This window comes from Mycteria americana, chromosome 7 (genome assembly GCF_035582795.1).
Source record: "Mycteria americana isolate JAX WOST 10 ecotype Jacksonville Zoo and Gardens chromosome 7, USCA_MyAme_1.0, whole genome shotgun sequence".
NCBI lineage: Eukaryota > Metazoa > Chordata > Aves > Ciconiiformes > Ciconiidae > Mycteria > Mycteria americana.
The window spans coordinates 44843525-44866957 of NC_134371.1; the positions used below are offsets into that span (position 1 = coordinate 44843525).

The window sequence follows — 23433 nt, forward strand, 5'->3', positions numbered from 1 at the left end:
ACCACTTCTGCAAATCAGATTGGTGTAATTAAGATAAGACCTGTTAAATGCAGACCAATTTTTAATGACTGCTGTATGGAAAATTAGTATAAGTAGATTTTGTAGCATCATACACAAATTCTGTGACAAGAGCTGGAATATAATCCTGTTACCTAAACCAGCATTTTACTACTTAACTGTGAGATGTCTTTTCTTTTTTGTGGTCCCCTGCCTTACTAACTCCATGGTTCATGCACAGAATTAGCTCTGCAGGCAACAGGTATCTTCACCGCATGCTCTGGAGCGTTTCTGTGCTGGACCGAAAGTGCAGTCTGCGATCACAGAATGAAAGATCTCAGCAAATGTTTGTAGGTGTTAGGAAAGGAAAAGAACCAGGGCTTTGCACTGGCAATACAAATGGACATTTGCCGGCTCTTGAATAATTACCTTTGCTCCCCAGACAATGTATTTTGGAACAGCTTATGTGTGTACGATTTTATTATAAAATAGTCATTGTACATTGTGAAAGTCACACGTATCTGCAACTATCCAGGGTGTAATTCGGTGCTGAAGTTCTTCTGGTAATGTTGTAAACGAAGCAAATCAAGCTTTTTCATAGCTACTCTTCCAATATTTGGAAGACAATTGAAGAACTAATACTGAAATTCTGGTTTGTTGTATATTGATGTGAGGTTTTTTTTGGGGGGTGGTGGTGGGTTTTTTTGTTGTTTGTGTTTTTTGGTTTGGTGGTTGTTTTTTTGTTTGTTTGTTTTTTTGTTAAAACACCTAGTGAGGTCTAGTTAAACATTCAGTTCTTTGCAGTAGTGTAGTGCCAAACCTGCCACATTCCTGCACCTCTTGACCAAGGGCAACCCATTGGTAGTTGTCTTTCCTACTTATTTCTGAGGATTACAACTGTTTCTATTGTATTTATGACCATGAAATTGACTTTTATCATGTTAGTGTTAATCATTATTTTTTTATTGTTTTCAATTATTGGTATCAAAATAACATCAACAAATGCAATGTCTATTTATTTGACAAAGGGCTTTAAATGTCATTTTCTGAGGCATTCCTGCTTCTTGCAAAAAGGAGTGAAACATTTTAAAGTAAATGCCACATTTAAAGTAGATCATATTAATATTGATAAAGTTCATAACAATCTCCACTAGATCTGTGTGATGTCAGGAAATGCGGAATTATAATTTTCAGAACATGTTAAGTTTCAGTTTGGACAAAGGGCAGTATAATTCCCACTTAATGGAGCATAGAATTGAGATTGAAGTAGGAGGAAGATCCTACTGAAAAACCATTGCATTTTATCTGTTTTGAGCTGTAGCCTTTGTTTTTATATCCTTAATCAGCACCAACACTTGCGAGGTGGATGCTGGTAGGAAATTGAAGTGCAAAATATTGTATAGAAATATTTGATATCTTTGCTCAGGTGTAAGAGATGCTTGAAGAGAAAAAAGAAAACTGATTTGTTGACTATTTCAAGTTGTTCTAAGTTAAGATGTCAAGCAAATCTTGTGTTACTGCTGTAATGCCAAGATAAGAAGTAATAAAAGAAAATATTTTGGTCTCTTTGGGTTGCATTAGGATCCGTGCAGCACAAACTGATTTCAATCTTTCTGATAGCCACCAGACCTAGTGCAGAGCTTAGCTTTGCTCACTAGTTAGCCACTACCGACTGATTTGCTGCTTGGTCCCTTGTCTCCTGTCACCAACTCCAAAGCCAGGGTAGAGCTGAATTGGGGACCCACAGTGGAAGAAGCTGTGGAATCTGATAAGATTGTAATTCTGAGCACAGTTATAGTCATGGAAATAATGTCCTTCATTTTTGTAGTGATTATATCTGATTCATTTTGAGGGATAAACACTAACACTCTTGAACTGATTCATCAAGATAGGTAGCATCTTTGTCTCTAGATGAGCATGGAAAATTACCTGACCTTTGATGGATATTTTGATAAAAGCAGACACACAGGCCTAGGCTGAGTTTCCAGGAAGTGTAGGCAGAATACTATCATTCTTCCACTTATAACAAAGATTAAAGGCAATTCTTAAAGGGGAGGGGGAGGAATTCTTGCTCAGAGAAGTCGCTGAGAATGTCTTCTCTAGGGAGTAAGCATATTGTGCAGAACAAATGCAGAGGGGAAGAAACAATGTCTAATTAAGAAAAATACATTCTTTTTCCAGTCAGGAAGGCATCTCATTCATATCTTAATAATGGTTAGAGCTGCCCTACTGCAATGATTATAGTGTCCCTTCAGAAAATTCTTATCTGGAGAAGCTTTCGAACTATGTTTATGAGAATTTTGCCTGAGAAAAAATAGCTTGTCTTTAAAATAAATATTACTAAGGTTTTACTAATTTTACTTATTTAAATCTGTGCCTTCAAGAAAGCAGAGAGTCATTCACTAGTTTAAATTTGAGGCCGCTTCAGTGGGATTCTTTATAGTGAAAGTAAAATACATCACTGTCAGGCTAGACACACAAGGCTTGATCCCTTAGCCACCGTATTAGCCACCATTCAGGATTCCCAAACCATTAATGGGATGACAGTTCTTTATAGCGTGTGGTTTTATGTATGTAAGTAGAAATACAAGAACTCTTCCTAAATGCTGAAGAGTTTAGAACAGATTTCTGCATTCAGGAATGTACCTGAACCTTCATTATTTCATACACATATAAGTGGTTTTGAGTGAACCATAATGTCAGTGACTGTCATTTTTATCTTCTAGGTGAGACAAAGAAATGTAATTTCCTTAAAAAAACCACAGAACATTTTTCCTTACAATATTAACTTGCAAAATATTTGTGTCATTAGAGGGAAAAGTATGTATTTGCAGAAATTGGACCACATATTTATTTTAGTAAGCACTGCTAAATGTTAGTTATTAAAGGAAATGCAAAAGAAAAGAGCCTTGGGACACCTGTTCATCATAGCAAATTGTCACCTCGTAGAGCTGATATAAAATATTTCTGCTTCCTAAATAGACTTCAAGGCACCTTCATAAATATCTTGCTGTTACACAGAGCTCAAAACACTTTAGCAAAGAAAAGTTATTATTCCCAGATTAAATGGAAACAGATCCAGAGGGCTGACTTCTAAAAGGTCACCTGGAAAGCTGTTGGACAAAAAGAAATACTCTGGAACTTTTGCTGAGTAAGAAGCAAAAAAAGGAGAGGAAAGGAAGACGGAGCATTTTTGAACTCAAACTTTTAAGTTGTTTGTTTGTGATTGTTATTTCATAAAGGAAGTCACATATTTAGTAGCAAACTCAAGCAAAAAGTCATATTGAACAATGCAAAACAAGAGGAGAGTGTAACATTGATTATTGTGTGAAATAAAGCATTCATTTAATGAATCCTGTTAGTCAATCAGCAAAGTGGTAGGAGGCGTGTATATCACCTCAGCTAGCTGCAGAAATCCTGGGTTAACCTTCTGTGTAAAGTACTTGTCACCCTGCCAAAGAGTGGACACAAGAACTTAACATGACATTCAGCAAAGACTAGTGGAGGAAGACATGAGAGTATTAATCCTTCTTCCTGGGAGAAGATTGCTGTCGGCTTCAAAGGAAAATTTCTGCCTACTTCCAGGCACAATTTCTGCCTACTTCCATCAAATTGAAGCACAAATAAAAGGGTTGCTTGGACAGTTGGCTAAGATCAAAGGGTGGCACCTTTCAGGTGTTCTGGAGCATGAGTCAGAGTAAATCAAGAGTAGGGAAATAACAGTAATGCGCTAGTAATTTTGCAGCAGGGGTCAGTACCTTTAGCAGCTGCATTTAATTTTATGATCTGGAATTATTGTGGTACTGCAGGAGGCAAATGCAAATGAGAATTAATATGATCAGGACTATAACCATAGGTCTTAGTGAGGCAGTTTTCTATAAAAATTACCATCTACTCTCCTTGTAAAAGAAATCCAAACCCAAAATCAAAACAGTTCATCTGTGCTGGTGATGCAGACTCCTAATCTGTGTCTTAGGTCAGAGTGACACATCTCCGAGTCCTGTTTCAATCTGTGCGCGTATAATAGTGTTTTCACTGGAGGTGGAAGGTGTTGCAGAGTGCATGTGGTTGCAGTGTTGGTGCAGTCACAGAAGCAGATGAGAAGTCTCACTACAGGAAATGTGATCATTAGGGAAATGATCTGTCACGAAATTCATCGTAATGTCACATTTCAGAACAAAAAGTACTTCAAAGCTTTTAGCCCCCAAAAAACTCAAAACCAAATCCCTATGACTACTTCTCATACTGAGACGGGAGATTTCACTCATAATGAAGAATGCTGGGAATGACTGAGAGTGTGTGATGCTGAGTATTTGAAATGTTGGATGTTGGTTTCTTGTTCGCAGATTCCATCTAGAAGCTTCATAATGCAGTTGCTGGAGAAGAAACCAGTTTGATTGCAAATGGATCCTAGCTTGGTGTCTCTGCTCGTTATCTTTATGCTACACTTGCTTTTCGTATGCCTGTTGTTATAATATCTGAAATGATTTTTGAATGCAGTTCTTTGATAATTCTTTGCTAAAAATAATTAGATTTAGTATTATTTAAGTGTCCAGTGTTTACAATCTTACTGGTGCATGTTTTTAATATTGCTTTTGATGCATTTCTTAATGTAATGATCAAATTGGCGAGCACCAGCCCAGCTCATAACTTCTTCATAGGTGAAGCCTTGCTACAAGGAAAACAGAGGAAGTTGAAAAGATCCCTTAGAGTTTCTCAACTCGGACAGGAGTTGTCTGCATGCTACAGAAAAAAATACGGTTTAAACATCATACAGTACAGATTCTCCAGATCTGGGGGATTCAAAGTATTCTCTGGAGGTGCAAGGGTTATTCATCTTCTGCAAAACCCAATTCCCGCCACTTTCTTGACTTACAAGGCCCGAGGACATCCAGGTCCATTACACTAGCTTTGTACTGTCAGCAGGCTAATAATTAATCAAAATGAACTTTCTGTATTTCTTTATATAAATATACCTTTAATCCAGGGTAGGAACCCCTATTTTCAATGGCACTTATGATCTGTCTATCAGGGCAACTTTATTGAGATCAACCGATTTTTTGCTGTTCTCTAATTTTCGTAATTCTGTTAAGCAGACAGAAAGAATTATTTGTTGGGGTTTTTTTTTATTTAAAGAAACTGTTTGTATTGATAGGAGTCTTTTTTAAAAGCTTAATACTGCAAGCTATGAATAAAAAAGTTCCTTTAAAAAATTATAAGGTAGATAGGAAATATGATGTGAAATACCTAGGTGTAAAAAATCTTTGGATCTCTTCTGCAGGTAGTAATATGTTCTAAGCTGCCCCTTGCAGCCTTGGCCCTCTGACTGTCCAGGGGTACATCCTGGTACATGTTGCTGCTCCCTTCCCTCCTGCAGATTTAGGGTTTCTTCATGTAGCAACCAGAGTATGGCAGATGGAGGTGCTTCCCCTTTGGTGTCTGGTATGCCTGATCTGGACCTGTAATCTTGGAAGCATTTTCAGGTTTGTTGGTATATAGTCATCCATTTCTATTGATGCATTAAGGATGAAATCTGGATGCCTCTTATCATACTGTGTCCAAACCTGTTAGGCAACGTATAATTTTTCCAGTGATTGCATTGCTCTCATTGCAGTGAGTCACCGCTTTTTATCTAAATGCTGACTTAGTTTAATGTTATGTTGTAACTGACACTTTTTTACAGAGAATATATTCTACTTTAAGAAAAACATGGGTAACAATATGCAGATGCAGTAATTTGGTTTTACCTTTGTCAATTTTAAAGTTGGTCTGAAAAATCCTTCTCCATTTCATTCCCTGTGCTTTGGAAGTGCACAGAAATCGAGTTTATATTCTTCTTTGTGAGGACAAGGCACACATTCATAGAGTCTCACTGCAAATACCACTAAGTTAGACTGGAAAACAGGCATACAAAGAAACAAAGTTAATTCACTCAGTTGTTTCAAGCTCCCAGTATACCTAACCAAAGGACTCCTTGCACAGTTTAAGGCCTTGGTAGAGATTTACCCTGAAGAACTCCTGTCTTGTAACTAGGCAGTTGGAGTTAGTCTTATAAAGATCTATGCACACTTGGTATTAGAAAGTGAGAGATGTGAGGATGTTACATAAATGTAATGTCTTGCAAATAAATATGCTATCTTCTATGTATAATTTAAACAGAGTAAAAGTTACATCTCCTCTGAAATCCCCAGTGCTATTCTGCAGAACATGAGCACTAGTGTTCTCTGGCATAAGTGTTGTTTGGAGGTTAGCTGTAGGAGAAAGCATTTTAGAATGAACTGAAAGAAAATATAAAAAAATAAACTGAAATCCTAGAACCTGTAAGGAAATTATGTTAACACACTGTGCAAGTGTGTGTCTGAGCCTAAATGGAGAGGGAGCAGTAAAGCCAGAGAAAAAAATAAAAGCTGCATTATGAGTGTTTGTTTAGGTACTAGAGGTGTTCTTCTGAAGCTGGAAATCCATCTGAAGTGATGCTAACTAAAGATAGTATCAGCTGCCATAGGTAAAATTCAAAGTAATTATTACCAAAATGAAGAAGAAATTAATTCAGGAAATAACATAAACCATAATAAATTAACAAATTGTGCCAATGTATGAGAAAAGCTGTGAATAACTCAGTGGGTCTGCTAGATTGTTAAAAAGTAATAGGAGCAATCAAACAGAAGACTAAAGCTGACTTTTTACAAAGTTTTCATGCAGTCGGCCCCGGAGAGATTCCTGTTCACTGCTTGAAAGTATGAGGTGATGTTAGAAACCAGGGTTGGCTACAGTCTGTTAGTGGTGTGGGGAAGCGGGGACAGCAGTGTAACAGCACAGGGTGTTTGCTTCTGTGAGCAGTGGGGAAGAGAAGAAATGGGACCTGTTGCCTTTTTTTTTTTTTATGCTGGATTTTGTTTTAGGAATGAACTCTGCATAAAGCTTGGGAATGTTGTCTTTAGGAAGTAAGTGTCAGAGCTGAATGATGTGGGATTAACTCAAAATTTCTTGAAGGACTTATGAATATGAATTTACAATAAAAAGAAAAAAACAATTCCCTAAGCATCAGTTGCTATGGTGGAGGTAGTCAGTGTACTACAGTAGTCATCTTTTTAAAGGTGGCTCTTTGGGCTTTAGATCAATGAACCTTCAGTAATTAAAGAATACTTCAAATAGCAATAGCAGACCTATAAAAGGAAAAAGTACTTTGGATGTTTGTACCAGGCAACTCAGATCATCCTAATCTGGGATAGTCACTGGATTTTCTGTGTACAGTGTAATGCTCATGGAAGATAAACTACAAACAGTCTTATTTCTTAGATAATAACTGTCTCACACTGTGATGTACCATGAGGCTTGTGTCATTGTAGAGGCTGCTTGTGTAGTGCTTTGTAGCTGAAGCAGCGTGCTAAAAATGAAAGATGAGTCATTAGGGCAACTACACTTTCTCGTAGTTTAGTTTTGCAAAATTCTGTATTTTCAAACGACGTAGGCTGAAGTGTTAATATCTTTATATATTGCTACTATTCACCTTACCTCAGTGAGGAAGTTTTACTCATTTGCGGGTTGACAGGCAGCCTTGCCATGGGAACGAGAAGGTGCTTGCTTACAATGCAAGCTGAGAGCTGGTTTGCTAAGTACCGACCAGTGCTCTGCAAAATGGAGATAAAATTAAGGCACCCACATCCTGTGACACCATATAGTTCTTGCAGGCTGCCATTTACCAGGAAATTGAAAGAAGTCCATTAATTCCAAACACTGTTAAAACACCAAAATGCTTGAAAAGTTATGCTTGATTTAGCTTATACTGTGTACAGTTGAAACCATGCCTTGTGAGCTACATCTGCTGATGCAACTCAGCCTCTTTGTGGTGGTGGCAGAGGAGGAGCACAAACCAGCTCTGGCTACTCGTCTGCCATATTAGTTTTGCAGGTGAACATGAGTACCTTCCCATAATTCGTAGCTAACGCAACTCTTCTTGTGTATCTATAATCGTTATTTGCTGCTAGTTCCTGCGTCTGTTCTTATCCTTGCTCAAAATATGTTAAATATGCAGCCTTAAATTATTAAAAAAGTTCAACTGTGTTCTATTTCTGGAATACGTATACATTTCAGATGACGTTATAGACTAGGTAGAAATGGATATTTTCTTTTTATTCTTGTGTTTGGCAGGAATAATGGTAGGAACCTAAATTTTTATTTATCTTTAGCAATAAACTATTAAACAGGTCTAACTGGGTCTATTTTGGAAATTCATCTGTAAAAAGAAACATAAATTTTCACTAAGCTTGCTCGTTTACCTTAAGTCAAACAGTAGTCCTCCAGTGAAATCTGGTTAAGACTAGGAAGATAAATATAGTGCCATGGTCACATGTCACAGGCTTGCTGGGCAAGCAGATCTAAATTACTATCTCCGTAGAAGGCTGAACCAATCTCTTTGATCTTGTCACCTCTGAATCTCAGAATTTCTGATCAAGTTGGCAGAGACATAGCAGACTGTCAAGGCATCCCAAAATAGCCAACCTAGATGGCAATCCTGAAGCAACTGCAAGTTCATAGTGAAGCTCTGGTGTAAGAACAGGTCAGTGTTTAGGCTATGGAGACTGTACCCGTCTTTCATATGGGGATATTTGTACTGTGAAGGCCTCGTCAGAGCCATGGACCAGTTTCCTGGAGTGTGACATAAGCAGATGCATGATGATAAGATAATGAACAGAGCCAGGCAGGAAGGGATCAGCCCCTTGAACATGGGACCATTGCAGTTTAGAGGTAGGCTGCTGAAACGGCTTCAGAAGAAGCAGAGAATCAGGAACTTCTAACCATCTGGGGGGGTGGGGAAGGCAAAAAAAAAAAAGCAAGAAGTAGCCAATCACATATGGCTTTTGCAATTTTGGGCTTCCCAGCAGAGAGTAGCATTGTCTGGTGCATGTGCAGAAAGCAGTGGAGCCCTGCAGGACCTGCAGCTAGCCCCAGAGCCCTCTCTCAGCCCATTCATGTCTCAGCACTGCATCATAAGCTATTGTAAGTGTCAGCATTAATGCAGAGCCTGGGAAGGAACACATGAAGACATTTTGTTGGACAAAGTACTAGTACTACTAGAGACCAAACACATTTAACAACAGTTTTGTTACTTTTAAGTGTTCAAATAATTATTCTGCCCCTTCCTAGTGAGGTGGTGGATTGCAGTGGGTTTTATTTACTTTATGTGATATCTTTATATCTCTGCCAAACCAGCGTATGAAGAGTAAGCAAAATTTCAGGCTGACTAATGGGTAACACCAACATTGACCTCTCAGTTTTGTCCCCTAAGGTCCAAAAGCAGAAACTTAACAAGACAATGGGAACCCTCCCATGGTTAAGCCACTCAAATCTAAACTGAAGTTGATTTATACTGAAATGGGAGTTTGACCATGTGGCTGATTAGCTGTAATGACTCATAGCCCAAAAGGACATGACTACAGGGTACAGCAAAGCAAGACAGAGAGGTCACTGAACAAGCAGTAGCACAACTAGCTGCGGAAGCAGGATTTTTACAACCGCATTTGGTAGCGTAGTGCCAAAGCTCATTAACATTGATGAGGTAAAAGATGACTTTCATTAGCAACTGCCAATAACTTAAAACTAAAAGACAAAACATGCTTGGCGATTAAGCCATTTTAGCATTGTGTACCTTTGCACAAGTAAAAGCACCTGCACTCCTGGCTGGAGAGCAGATGCTCTGGCAAGAGGCCCACGTTCCTCATGTAACGTAGATCCTTGTTCCCGGGGAGAAAGCCATGGTCAAATAGATTGTAACTGGTCTAATTCGAGACGTTCCCCATGATACCAGGTGTAGTGGGATCCCACTCAGCCATCAGCCACTCACGTCTGCAGAGCCAGCTCCTCCGCTACAGCCAGTTTCCCAGTCACCCATGATTGAGGGTTGAGCAGGGGGGATGTCAGCTCATGTAGGAGATACTAGGGACCTCTGTGCTGTTCCTTGCATTCTTTGGAGAATGCTTTTGTAAAAGTTCCATTTCCACTCATCAGAGAACCATGTTCCTTTGGGGCAGCTATCTGCCCTAGACATCTGCCAAAATGAATTGACAGCTTTTAATTCAATTGCCTTTTATACCATCTGCTGTGGTCCTAGTGGACTGGCTACTCATCCCCTAACAGAAACACATTATGTCCTGGGTAGGGAGTTCCATTCCCTAATAACTGTGTTCCTTATTTTCTCAGGAGTTTACTAATCTTTGTAAAGATTTTCTTTGGCCCTGTCAACCTAAATAAGGCTGATAGTTTCCTGCCTTATCTTTCACTACACTATTTCAGATTGCTTTACACTGTCATCGCTGCAGATGCTGTTGGTCTGTCTTTAATTTCTTTGGGTCTTGGTCATGTAAATGTACATAAATAATGTAATTATTTCCAAAAGGAAAGAAAGATGTGGCATTGTGTTAACAATGCACAATCGATTGATTTTGCAGCAGACGTTATGATGGGCAGAGCATCATGCATTCTTGACCATGGAATTTCCTACAAAACAATCTTGTGCAGCAAAGTGGGAATCCAGAAGCTAGAATTTTATGTTTTTATAGATTTTTCAAACTTTCTGGATGTGAGGGTAATCTTGAAAATCTTAACTGAAATGCTGCAGCATCTTTGAGTCTTTGGGTATAGTGGTCTCAATTGCCTTGCTAATGTTGGGTACCATTACAATTTGTCTTTCATAATTTTAATGTGAATGAACCTGCCTTGAAATTTTCACTTTGCAGCATGAAGTGTTATAAAACCAGACAAATTGACACAGAGTTTGGCTGTGGGTGCTGTAGATTGTGCAGGGTTTTGATCATAATTCCGTTTATCCGAGTACTCGTAGCAGCATACAGGTCTGTGCAGAGCAGACTGTGGGAAGCCGGGTGATTCGACCCTGGAGCTGGTCTATATGCACCAAGTGGCAGGCAGAGAAAAGACTCACGTGCCTTCCTGAGCCAGCAGGGCTGAATGCTGAATTAAGCACCGTCAGTCCCCACTTCCTATTTGTATTTGTTGCTGCGGTGATATTAGGGATCTCTTACATGCTTACACGCTGGACTCTGTAGCAGTCCTGATTCAGAACATCATCTTAATTCAAACTATGGGCTTAATTCCTACTGAAGTCAATGATGAATTTGTGTGCAGAAGTGCTTTTTTGAACACCTACTGGAACTTTTTGTCTTTTTTGGTTTTTTTTCATGTTATCAAATTTGTGCGGCATATGTATGAAATGCTGTATAAGTGCTAAATAATATCTCTAACTGTCTTAATGTATGCAACTGAAAAATTTCTGATATATTGCCTTAGTTAAAAATGAAAGAGCAGTTAACTTTACCAGTTCACACGGTCATAAATTAATCAGCATTTCAACCAAGTGCTGTTAAAATATAGACCTTGAAAGAATAAAATGTTACAAGTGTGCAAACGTGCAGTCCCCCGTTTGCACATACTGTGTCTTTCTGCTTCAGCTTTTCCATCTGTCCTCACAGAAGACATTACACATGCTACTTCCAAACTGCTCTGTCTATGTGTGTATACAAACTGATACTTGTTTTACAGATCAAATCGGGTTTCTGACCTCCCGCTTCCAAGTGGGAGTTGTTCTTGCTATTGTGATGAGATGTGTAATGCCCACTATGTACAACTTTCTTACTATTAGACATCAGGTCTGCTGAATTTCCTGGCTTGTGCATTGCTGTGCCTATATAAAGAGTGTAAAACTATTTGGAGCGTGAAATTGGATGTTCTCTTAGCTTTGGCCTGAGGGCTTTCCCTGGGTCCCTATACTTTGAGAGGTCCATAAAATTATTTTCCTAAATAAATTCTTGTCTAACATCTTCATTTAGTATCTTTAATTTTACTTTTCTTTCCCAGACTGCTCACTTAATATTTTTAAAATAAAAAATGATAATAAAAATGGGAAAAAAAAGGAAAATATCTATGAAATGCTATAGAAAATTGCTTGCCACATACAAAAGATGGAAGCATAGACTGTTTATGTTCCTTTTGCCTTGAATTATTTAGAGAGATACTCAAATTAGTCTTGTTCAAATCCTGAGGAGCATGAGCTTTAGATTTCCCAGGTTCTTTGCTGGAAAGAAAAATCCACCCTGTGAGCAGGGTGGATTCCTTCCATTCTGAGCCTTTATTTTCATCTCCTGGAATGTTCAGCATACAGCATCTTTCCGAAAAGAATGGTCAGCACAGGATTTAAAGCAAAATCAGATGAACTGTTTTCCCCTCTTTTTGCTTATGATTATCAGATAGATTGTTAGTTACAGTCAGGGCTCACATCTCATGTTTGTTATAATGAAAATAGCAAATAGAGAAAGAGAAAAAAAGGACACATTTAAAATGCAGGCAACTGCCCGGAGTTGGGCACCAAAACTGATGATCTGATTTTCAAAAGAAAAATAAAGAAGGAAAGGGGATTGAGAAACCACTTTCACTCTAATTTTTATTGAATTCAGGAGGAGTTGTGTGTGCTCAGCTCTCTTCTGAAATCTGTTCATCATTCCTTCTGGCATGACATGAAGTACATGTCCCTTCTCGATAGCGCTGGCTCAGCTTCCCTGAAGGGGTAGAGCCCAGGTTTTGCAATCCAGATTTTGAGATAGTGAGAGGCTTTTGTATGTGCATGCACGGCATTCTGGGGAGCTTGAGTTCTAGGAGTTTCTCTCTTTGCAGCCCTATGACTGTTCCTGTTTATGCAGTCAGACGGATGTGAGCATATTTTTTTTTTATCGCACTTTCAGATCCCTTGTCTGCAAACTTCATAATTTTTAATTAATTTCTAATTGCAGTGTGCCAGTTTAGTAGAATAGTGCCATTATATCCACTTTGTAGGGGATGTTGCAGAGGCACAGAGGTGGAGGGTACATCTGACCACTCACACAGTAGTAAAATGTGGAATCCCTGGGTAGGACTTGGTCACAGTCCCAACTTTCCTTGTGCTGGCTGAGTACAAGATGGATTTCAGGTTGTATATCAAATATAGGAAAGTTTGATTAATGTAAATACTGGTAATTTTTGCTTTTCAATAAAAAATGAATGATTCCATATTAGCTTATATAGGAAAGATATATAAATATTTTTTAACGGGCAGTTTTTCTGAAAGATATTGACATGCTTCACTGAATGATTTACTTTTCAAATGATTTTTGCATGAGTGACGGTGGTAGAATCTGACCCTTACACGATCCTTCCTATCAACATTTTGTGTGTATGTTTGACTGTGTTTTAAATTGTACCCTAATAAGTATACAGTTGAATTAGCTGTTGATCAGTGAATACTGTTTGTCACGATATTTTATGAACAACAAAAATGTTATTCAGTAGCATATTTGATGAATGATATTCAATTCTGATCGTTTCTGGCCTGAATGTCTGGAAGAAAAAAAGAAAGTCAGGACAGTAACCAAGTAAAATCACTCTCCCTTGAAACAAAAAGAGTTTGCTGGCTGCAGCTGGCATCCCCGGGAGGGTGAGGAAGCTGCTCAGGAGGCAGAATTGGTATGGGAACGGTTCTCCACTGAGCTGGCTGATTTTTTTTCCCTCTGTACTCTCTATCCTTTTAAGAAGCAGAAGCTAGATGTCTAACAGCCAGTGCTGGTTAGGATCTTCTCTTAATGCTGGAAGAAATCTGGGTCATGGGAGATGTCTGAGACTAGTAGGATAGTTTAGAGCGTTGCTGCTTGGAGACATGAGGCTAGGACTTTGGCTCATGGAGCACAGGGACTGCTGAGGGTCCTGTTAGGCTCGGAGCAAGAAGCTGTAGAAATACAAATGACAGATCACTGGAAAAAGAAATTTTTGTGGAGGGTTTGCTATAACCACATCTTTATTCTGATTTGTGCCCCTCTGCTGTAGTTAAGGATCTTTCAAAGGCTGGGGCTGTGCAGGCAGAGTAACCGAGACAGTAAAACCCAGAGCTGTGCACTGGAGGTACAGAGCAATGGTACGTGCATTACTTTGCTGTGGAATAAGGCAGCTAGTTTTCTTTAAGGCTGAACTGCACAATCATCAGAGAATTCAATTAAACAGTCGTGTCATTCTTGTGAGCAGATCAAGTTAGATCCTCACTCTGACTCCAATGTGCTCATCTGAACCATGGGACCTGTTCTCATCAAAGACAGCAGCTGACTCCCCCAGCCCCAGCCTTGGGCTCTGTAACAGGGATGCTTCAGTAGCAGCAAACATCACTGCAGTCGTCAGATCACCACTTCTGTGAGCCACTTGGCATCTCCTGCAAGTGTGAGAAATTTTGTATTCAGGGCACTGCCTGAAATGTGTGGTTTTTGCAGCAATACTGAATTACTGGGAGCTTCACCATGGCAAGGGGAAGAACTGTTCTGTGGGAACAGTGCAGCTACTGCCTGTGCATTTACCTGTCTCACTTAAACCAGAGGTATTCTGTGACTGCAGCTTTGGAAGGACTTGCGGGGCTCTGGGCCGTTTCTGTCCCCACCCCTACTGCCGAGGGTCTCGATAGCCAGGTGCTGTCAGAGTGCCAGCGCAGCCCCCAGGAGCACCCTGCTACACCCACGCAGCGGTACTGCGTGTTGCTCTCTGGTGGATTGTTGCTCTGTGGTTCATCACACTCCGGTCTCGCTGGCATGGGGCTCTTTGCTGCCGCTCAGCCCTGCTTGCCCTGCCCGTAGCCCTTGGCCGAGGTGAAGCCATGGCACTCCTGTGGCACCTTTATATGTCCTTTTTCGTTAAAAAAAAAATCTGCAATGCATAAAAAATGACCAAGTGGTTTGTTAGGGACTAGCTATTTGTGATAGTAAAAGGATGGCTTTGTGAATTTACACAGCACTAGATTGTTGTTTGGGGATCCTGTTTGTAGCACAGACTTTTTCTAAGAATTTGTGAATGCCTGTCTCAAGTTTTGTGGTTGGTTGGTTGGTTTGTTTTTTAATCTTAATATTCCCTCTGTAACACGGGAAAGGTTCCTTTCCTTTTCTCCATCTTGTCTGACTGAAACCTTTCCAGGCATAAGTTTGTCTTATACAGCATCCATAGAACATAGCACCAAGCAGTTATGGTTGGGATTGAGGAATACTGGTATTTCCGCATTATAAATAAAATGAAATTAAAAGGAAGAAACCTCACCTTGAAAGTCAGACTTCTATCTAAAACTCTTTACTGGCTCAGAATACAACATGCATCTAAGGTTACAAAAAAAAAAAAAAGAGAAGGAAAAGATTAAAGGAAATGTTATGATCTCTTTTCTGAGCCTATGTGTTTTCTTTCCATTTTTGATTGTACTTTGATCCTATTTTGCAGGAAAGCTAAGTATTTGCAAATCCAGGTGATGCCAGTTGGAGACATAGATGTTCAGAGCACCTGAATATCAACTATTTATCTCTGTCATCTGCACTCCTCCCTCAGCTCCCCCAGGCCAGTTAGCTATTTTTGTTTGGGTCTTCAACATAGCAACAGATCAGAAAAAAACATTATTACAAAAGGAAAAGCTCATAGAGAGGTGTCATTTCTTGAAATAAATATTAATTTCTTTCTAAAAATCACTGGCTGCATCTTTTTGAAAATCACTGATTAGAGTCCCCACTGACATAATGCTCCCAGCAGGTACAGAGCTGTTGATCCAAGGACTTCATGCTAATAGACCTCTACCAAACAGAAGATATTTCTGATTTCAAGAGACTTTATATTATCAGTGGATAAAATGCTGCTATTCATACAGTACTAAACTGTTTATGGGTTGACATTTGAGCTGATTAAAGATAGTTTAGAGCAATATTTCCAAGTTGTTTCTATTTTGTAGAGCAAAGGACCCATTTTCTATTGCTGGCAAAATTATGTAAAAAGTAATGTGCAGTCAGGAAGAGATCTACAATACCAGATAATGCTTTTATCTTGAAGGAACTCAGAGGTAGATAGAGAAGCAAGTCAGATATTTAAATAAGCCATGGTCCAGTGAGATAGTCTGAGATGATGAAGTTTGCGCCTACCTCACACTCTCAGCAATAGTCAGTCGGTTGTTGGCTGCAGCCTCCTTTTCTGGTCAAAACTCTTGAGAACTGAGGTGCCTTCAGCTGTGCTCCATAGCTCCCCAGGACTAATAGAGGCAGCAATTGCAAAAACATGGGAGTAGGAATTGAGAGGACAATGTAATAGTTGCATGTTCTTTCCTCCTTCTGCTTGCCATAAACAATATGCATTCAGCAAATCCAGAACCAGCCTGCCAGTATCATTAAGCAGAGCAATATGGAGCAAGTGTTTCTTTCTGCTCATGGTATAGGTGGGAAAGGAAGATCAAGGAAGGTACAGCAGGGCTAGAAAAGTCATAACTAAAGTTAGGGACTGGCCCTTGACAACAGACAAGCTTAGCATGGTATCAGCGTGAGTCTGGCTCTTGACTTTATACATGCACAAATACTGAAAATATACACAAGGCAAAGCAAACATTAACACAGTTTTTCTTTTGCGTGTAGCACAAAATTGCCAAGCAAATATCACAGCCAATCTTCCATTCCTCATGTGTAGGTGTTTCTTAATGACTGTGGATAGTAGCCAGCGTTTCACCCTTGAAGAAGCTGTTACATCAGGGTTTGATATTTTTCCCTCTTGCAGACAATTCACGTGGTGACAACCACTCCCTGCAAAGAAGCCTGGACTATATCCCAAAGATTGCCACCTCCCACTGTATCATATTAATGAACCTGTACAACTAAAAATAATTACAAATGCAAATTTGGTGAAAAGGAGTTTACTAGGGAAATTTCATGACTGCACTAGAGAAGTTGTGGTTTAGCGCTAAGATAGGTCTGATTGCTTGAGCGTGTGGGTGCTATGGTAACTCAGTTTCACCATTTGGAAGCACTTAAGCTCTAAACCACAGTATGCTGCACCCTCTTCCTTTTGAGTAGGGTTCTGTAGAAGAAAAACAGAAGTAAACAGCATGAGAGAAACCACAGAGCAGCAAAGGCATCGGTAGCTGTAGTCGTACAAGTGGGTTAAAGTCCTCCTATGAAGACTGAGGATGTCATTTAAAGGGCAGTGCAGTTGATAGAAATGCCTTCCTTCTGCCTGTTAAATACACAATATTCCTAAATATTTATTTCAAGTTTGCGAGAACTGTGTACATGGCAGAAAATATTTGAATTACTGCTCTTCGGTTTTGTTCTGCTTCAGGTTTATGGTTTTGAGAAATTCTAGATATCATTGGTAACAAATGTTTCCATGAAATGAATATTACTTCAGGGAAATTTCTGTTTTTCTCTGTGTTTTTATTTTTCTCTGGAAAAACTAAACTCTTAAATTTATTTTGCGTAATTAGAATCAGAAAATTCCTTTTTTAAAATGGTCATTTCCTTTGATTTCAGGTTAGTTGAGAAAAAATATTGTTTCAGTATTTTTCTTGTGCTTTTCTTCTTGTCTTTTCCTTAAGACAGGCTCTGTATGTTAGCAGAAGTTATGCTTGGTATTAATGTGTTTCAGCTGATGAATGTTGACAAACTGTGATGTTTGTACTTCCTCCTCTTTCCTGAGACTGCAACATTGTGTTCCTCCTTGTATCTACCAGCTATAAATTCTGCTAATTCCATGTCTGTCTTCTGGCTGCTGCCCTGGTACTTGTTTGCTGGTTAATTTGAACTTTTCTCCTTCTTCAATACTGTAAATGCTGCTTAATGCTTATAATTGACTCTGAGATTGAGACGGAGACAACTCCCATCCTGGAAGCTGGACAGCAAGGAGAGGGTCATAGATGTTGGGAACCAAGAACAAGCATTAATTTCAAAAGTCAATCTTCATTAAAAAAATAAGACCACATCCTATCATATTTAGCTGTGTTGTAGGCCTGCACTTATTCCTGAGATGTGGTTTGCAGGAAGGCTACGCCTTCCCCAGTGCAGTTCAGGTCTGAGCACTGGTAGGTTTCTTGGGAACGAAAAAGCCTTTGGCTCCCCAGATATATATTTTAACCAAAGATTAAAAGTGGTAGGAAAGAGTGACAGGATCAGGCTCTTAGGGGATGATTGCAGTATGTTAAGGAGCCACTATGGGGGGCAATTATTAATGAACTTGTATAAAAGGAAATACTTTGAGAAATTCAAATGGAAATTATTTTAATAATCATTTTGGAGAGTCAGAATGAATGTTACATCCTGATGCCAAAAGGAAACAATTGGCATTTCTCAATCAAAACATTTTAGAATTTCTGTTGAATTAAAGATTACAGTTTCAACTTTTTATCCCTAATGTCTGGTGAAAAGAAATGTTGTAAATATTGCCTGTGGGAATAGAAATTCTAATATTTATTTAGTTTTAATTCTCAGCAACAATAAATGTATAGCATTCCTATGATGGCTGTAGGGCTATGAAGATTTTTACCAACTAGATTATGGATTACTTTGAAGTGATTTTGTGGCTGCATCTTCAATGACCAAAAGTGTAAGCATTTTTTTAGGACCCTCTGAAATGTCCTAGTTACCTGAGAAGTTTCTACATGTTAAACTCAAACGAGTAGTTTGTTTTTTTTACTCAGAGCATGCAAAATTTCACGTATTTTTAATGTGAACTTTATATGGCATTATTTTAATCAATTTTCAAAAAGCAGTAGTTTGTCAAGAAACTGGGAACAGGTTTTTTTTTTTTTCTTCCCCAGAGTTAGTGATAAAGTGTAATTCTGCAGTCTGTGATTATGAAAGCACTTCAGCACACATGATCCTACCTATAAAATTTGAGGGGTCCTCTGTGGTATAGAATTACTCAGATGTGTAAGTGTTTGCTAGCCTATTCATAGGTCTGCCCAGATTTATTTATAAAGTAGCAATGGATCCCTTTATTTTGTGTTTGCAGCAAAAAGCAGCAGTAACATCTCTGGCCCTGATGCTCATTTACTTTAAGGTCCCTTTAGCTGGTTCTGGCAGCACGAGGGAGCCTGAAAGTAGGTGTGAATTACATCCTATCCCACTTGAAGTTTAAAAATAAATCAAAGAAGGGTGGCTGGCAGCATTTTGTAAGGCTCCTTGCCTTACTCGCCCTTCACCTCCCACCAGGAACTGTTCTTTTTTTTGCAATTTAGTATTGGCTTGCAGTGGAGCTGACTAATGTCTGTGCTGTTTGCTAGAAGACCCCCTCAAAGAGCTTTACTCCATCTGAACAAGTAGACCACATCCTGTTGCTTTCTGTGCAGATGTGAAGAGCCCTGACCCTGCTGAAGCAGTGCCGTTCAGCTGTAAAAGGAGGGAAGACAGAATCTGGATCTACAGTAGCTGCTTTGTGTGAAGTGCTCCTCGGTGGGGGTTGCTGGGGTCTGTCCAATGTGCCGAAGGGTGGAGAGATCCTGGGAAAAGGGCAGCAGCTCTGCAGAATCATTAAGCATTTTTCCTGGCAGAAAAACCTGGCTGCCCGTGGTTTTGCAGACACGAGGCTGAGAGGAAGGATTACTTCCTCTGCCCCCTCCCCAGGGCTGGCAAAGACATGTGGAGTGCAGCTGGATGCGAAGAGCCAGCTGGTATGGTACCACGCTAGATAAAGCACCAAACGCACTATTAGCAGAAAGGGATCCTCCTTTCCACATTTCTCTGTGCTGTGTGCATCAAGGAATGCAATACTGCAGCACTCCTGTGCTCAGAGGGGACAGCCTGAGCTACTGGCATGCAAGGGCACTCCCCTGGCCAGCCCAGCAGGAAATACAGAACTGGGCCATTTCACCCACTGTGCAAATTAAGCAGCAGAATTGAGTTAAAAGGCATTTTCCCTGTCATCAGCTAATGTGTTTTTGCCCATATAAACATGATCAAGTTTTTAGGCTCCATCTTATCAGCTGGAGTTTCCTTTAATAACACACGCGCACAGGAAACGTGTGCTGGTGCTTCCTTCTGCTCGAGAAGATCAGACCCTGGACTCACTTGGAACACAGTGCCTCTTAACATATCCTAGGTCTCAGTTGTCTTCTGTTGAGTCGCTTCGGCCTGCCAAGTGGAAAGGATTTTCACTTTATTCTGTCTTTCCTGAGAGGACAGCAGCGAGCAGTTACTTCTTATACGGGTGCGACCACAGTTCACTGCAGCAAGTGCAAAGTCACTACTGCAGCAGCGAAATAGCAGCCCCTGTACCTCCAAATGTGACCCATGCAGCCTGCTGTCCTTGGGGTTTGAAGTGTTTGGCTTTTTTTTGTGGCCTGGTTTCTTTCACAGTTTTTCCATTTACTCTTCTTTTTGAACATTGAAAGGTTTCTTCAAAATACAGTAGTCCCATGTTTCACTCCCAAAGCCGGTATGTCTTTGAGCTTTTAGGAGAAAGAGTGGTCGGCTCATCTGTTTTAGGTGTATTTCGTTGACAGCCTGTCATCCCTTGTAAAACCTTTCCTTCAGGCAGCAGCTGCACTGTCTGCCAACTGGTAGCCAGGGAGGGAAGGGAACGAAAGCGATTAGCCAAGCCCTCATCTCCCTGTGGGATGTGCTGGTTGTATCTTTTTGCAGGCCAGATCTGCTCAGACATTACTGATGGGTTGCAGAGCTTTCTGGTAAGTCAGCAGGAACCAACTGGTGGCCAAATCAAAAGAAGGAAAAGGGAAGCTTAGAAAAGTTCCTTCAGTAGTAGGAACTTTTTGTATACTTTAATTCTTCCACTTGGGTTATCTGAGCCTATCCTACGCATATTATCTTAAAAATGTCTTATGGTTGGATGCGGTTTAAGATTTGAGAAAAGGTTTGGGATAGTTCCTGTTTAAACCCAGACCAGCTTGCTTAGTTTGGTAATCATCAGGCTTTCATACGCACACCATGTTTTTTTGGGTTGGACATCCTTACTAAATTTTAAAGGTATTCTTAGACTTCAGCCCTCAAGATTTGAGAGATATGGTTTGGAATATAAAAATGAGCAGGCAGTTTTGACTTTGACATTAACTTTGTTAACCCGGGGTTAGCTCAGACATATTTGTTAGCTGTGGGACATTTTGGGAAAAATAAATTAATTGTAGCAATATGCCTATTAACATTGAAGTAACACAGTCTAGTGTGTTGGGATCCTTCTTTTTTTTCCTCCAGTTTACCTACTATCTCTCAATAAGATTATATGGGGAAATGTGGCTGCTTTGCTGTTTGAGAGGAGTTTTTTAGCTTTCTGGTGCCACCTATTGAATTCTTTTCAACTGCATCCTATTCTATTGCTATAATAAATCATAGAATAGAAAAGAATCATAGAAGAGCAGGAGACCTTTAAAATACTTAGAAGGATGTGAAACTGCCATGAAATTCTGTTAAAATGCCAGTGCTTATTTGGAGGGGGGAAAGGGCAATCTAGGACTATTATTTTCCAAACTGTTTTAAGAAGTGATCTGCTCTAGTTGACACTGGCCTGAGCAGGGCAGTTGGACTAGGTGATCTCCTGAGGTCACTTCCAACCTCGGGTTCTACGATTGTGTGTAATATTTAGCATCTGTCACTGTCTGTGAGGAATAAACCTCATGCTATATTTAAGCTAGTAGCATTATTCCTAACTTTACAAGGGAGAGGATGGGGAAAATGACTTTCACAGGAATCTTAAGGAAGTGAATGAGGCAACCAGAAATACAACAGTGACAACCTTATGAGCACTCTTTTGCTCATATTATCTTACGTCACTTGGAAGAGGGAATCTTCAAGTATATATTTTTGTCTCCATCATGTTTGCATTAGAGATCAGTAAATGGCTTGAAAAGTATTTCTAAATGTTTCACTAATCTCTGAGCAGAGTTTCATTTAGGACTTTTTCTGCAACTCCTTTTATTCTTTTCTTGGCAACAGTTATTGAGTGAAAGTTGATCTGTGTAGATGCTGAAAGTTAATTTTGGGCTTGAGGTATATTTAATGTGCTGAACCAAAGTAAGATTTGGGAAGGAGAGGAAATTCTGAAAATTCTTCAGCCGATAAGCCAGTTGAAGAAAGAAAAATGATATTATGGAGTTTAGAGTGACTAACTGCCTGCTTTCAAACACTGGATTTAAAAAACATGAAGATACATTGAAACAGAATTGCTCATGGCAAATATGAATGAATACAAATGTTAGCTTTTAAAAGGTTCCTTGGCAGTTTAATGTATTCAGTTAGGTTATACAATTGCTGTTAATAAATATTCCAGTCCTTACTACAGATTTCAGATGCTGAAGATACATTGATAGTTCAGAAGATCATCTATATTTTCGTTTCTTATCTGTAACATCTGTCAGGTTAGGAAGCTTCATCTGCTAACATTCTGTAGCTCTGAAAAATATACATGGTCCTGTGTTTCAATGAAGATATATATAGATAAATGGGTTAACATACTAGAGCTGTTAATATAGTGGCGTCTAAACCCATGTTGTCAGTCTACTACATTTTTTACAGATTATATTCTTACAATTAAGAGCAATTTTATTTTGACAGTTTCATATGATTTCAGACAAACTATAGGCAGGCCCATATCCTCATCTCATGGACCAGATTTTAGGCAACACACCTCACCACTTCTAGAAATGAAGAATGAAGTAGCTAGCTCTGCATTACTATTTTTAGCTGAGCTTCATTTGACTTCTGTTGATACTTTTTCTTTAAAATATCAGACTACTCCCTTTTTCCAAATTTTAATTTGTAGGAGGAGATCTTGAATAATGTACAGTCCACAATGAATTCAACTGCTCACTAGAAAAGTACTTATAAGATTTTCGCTTTTGTTTACATTCATTTTTATATCATGGCTTATACACATTTCATGACAGTTCTGAGCATAAAGAAATTGCTCACTCTCCACAGGTGACTTTGTTGTCGCTGGTCGTGGTTTTTTAATGGCTGTCGTTGGTCTTCTGAACTGTCAATACGGGGTGCAGAATCCATGGTGGCTATTGAGCAGCAAACACATGTGCTGCTGCTTGTTGGGTCGATAAGGAGAGAATCTTTGGAGTCCCGGGAGATCTGCCTGTGTTGAGCTTCTGTGTCAGAGACGAGAGACATGGTTTTGACCCTGGCACATGAACAGGGCTACAGAACATGTATCCTTCATAAGTACTGCAGTTTTTCACAAAAACTTGGATTTTTGTTTTAAAGGTTGAAGGAGTTTATTTTCAAAAGAGTAGAGCTGCAACAGTGGTGAAGTACCATGTAGGGAAGCTGAAGTAACAGAGAAATTATAAACAGTGAAGTAGTATCTGAAAAACACGCATGCCAAAAAAAAAAAGAGAAATCCAGGAAAGAAACATAGTGGGAAAGAACTAGTAGAAGAAGGGAGAGAAAGGAAGAGCCAAATGGGCAGATGAAAGTTTGTGGACGGTCACAGCAAGGAATGTGTGAACAAGTGGAAGTTTGTTCCTTGCTGAAAGCATAGCAGGCTGTATCGGAGAGAAACGTCTTGAGGGAACACGTATGCTTTTGGGATAGCTTTCAGGATTCTCATGTCAAAGTGGAAGCTTCTAATCCTCAAAATGAGTAAAAGATATAGTGATGAGAACAAACT

At 39.5% G+C, this 23433-nt stretch overlaps 1 protein-coding gene across 1 annotated transcript in view; it reads left to right on the forward strand.

Moving 5' to 3' along the window:
* The window catches only part of PTPRC (protein tyrosine phosphatase receptor type C), a 69814-nt gene that overhangs the window by 11487 nt on the left and 34894 nt on the right, over nucleotides 1-23433 (forward strand). The window lies entirely within an intron of this gene.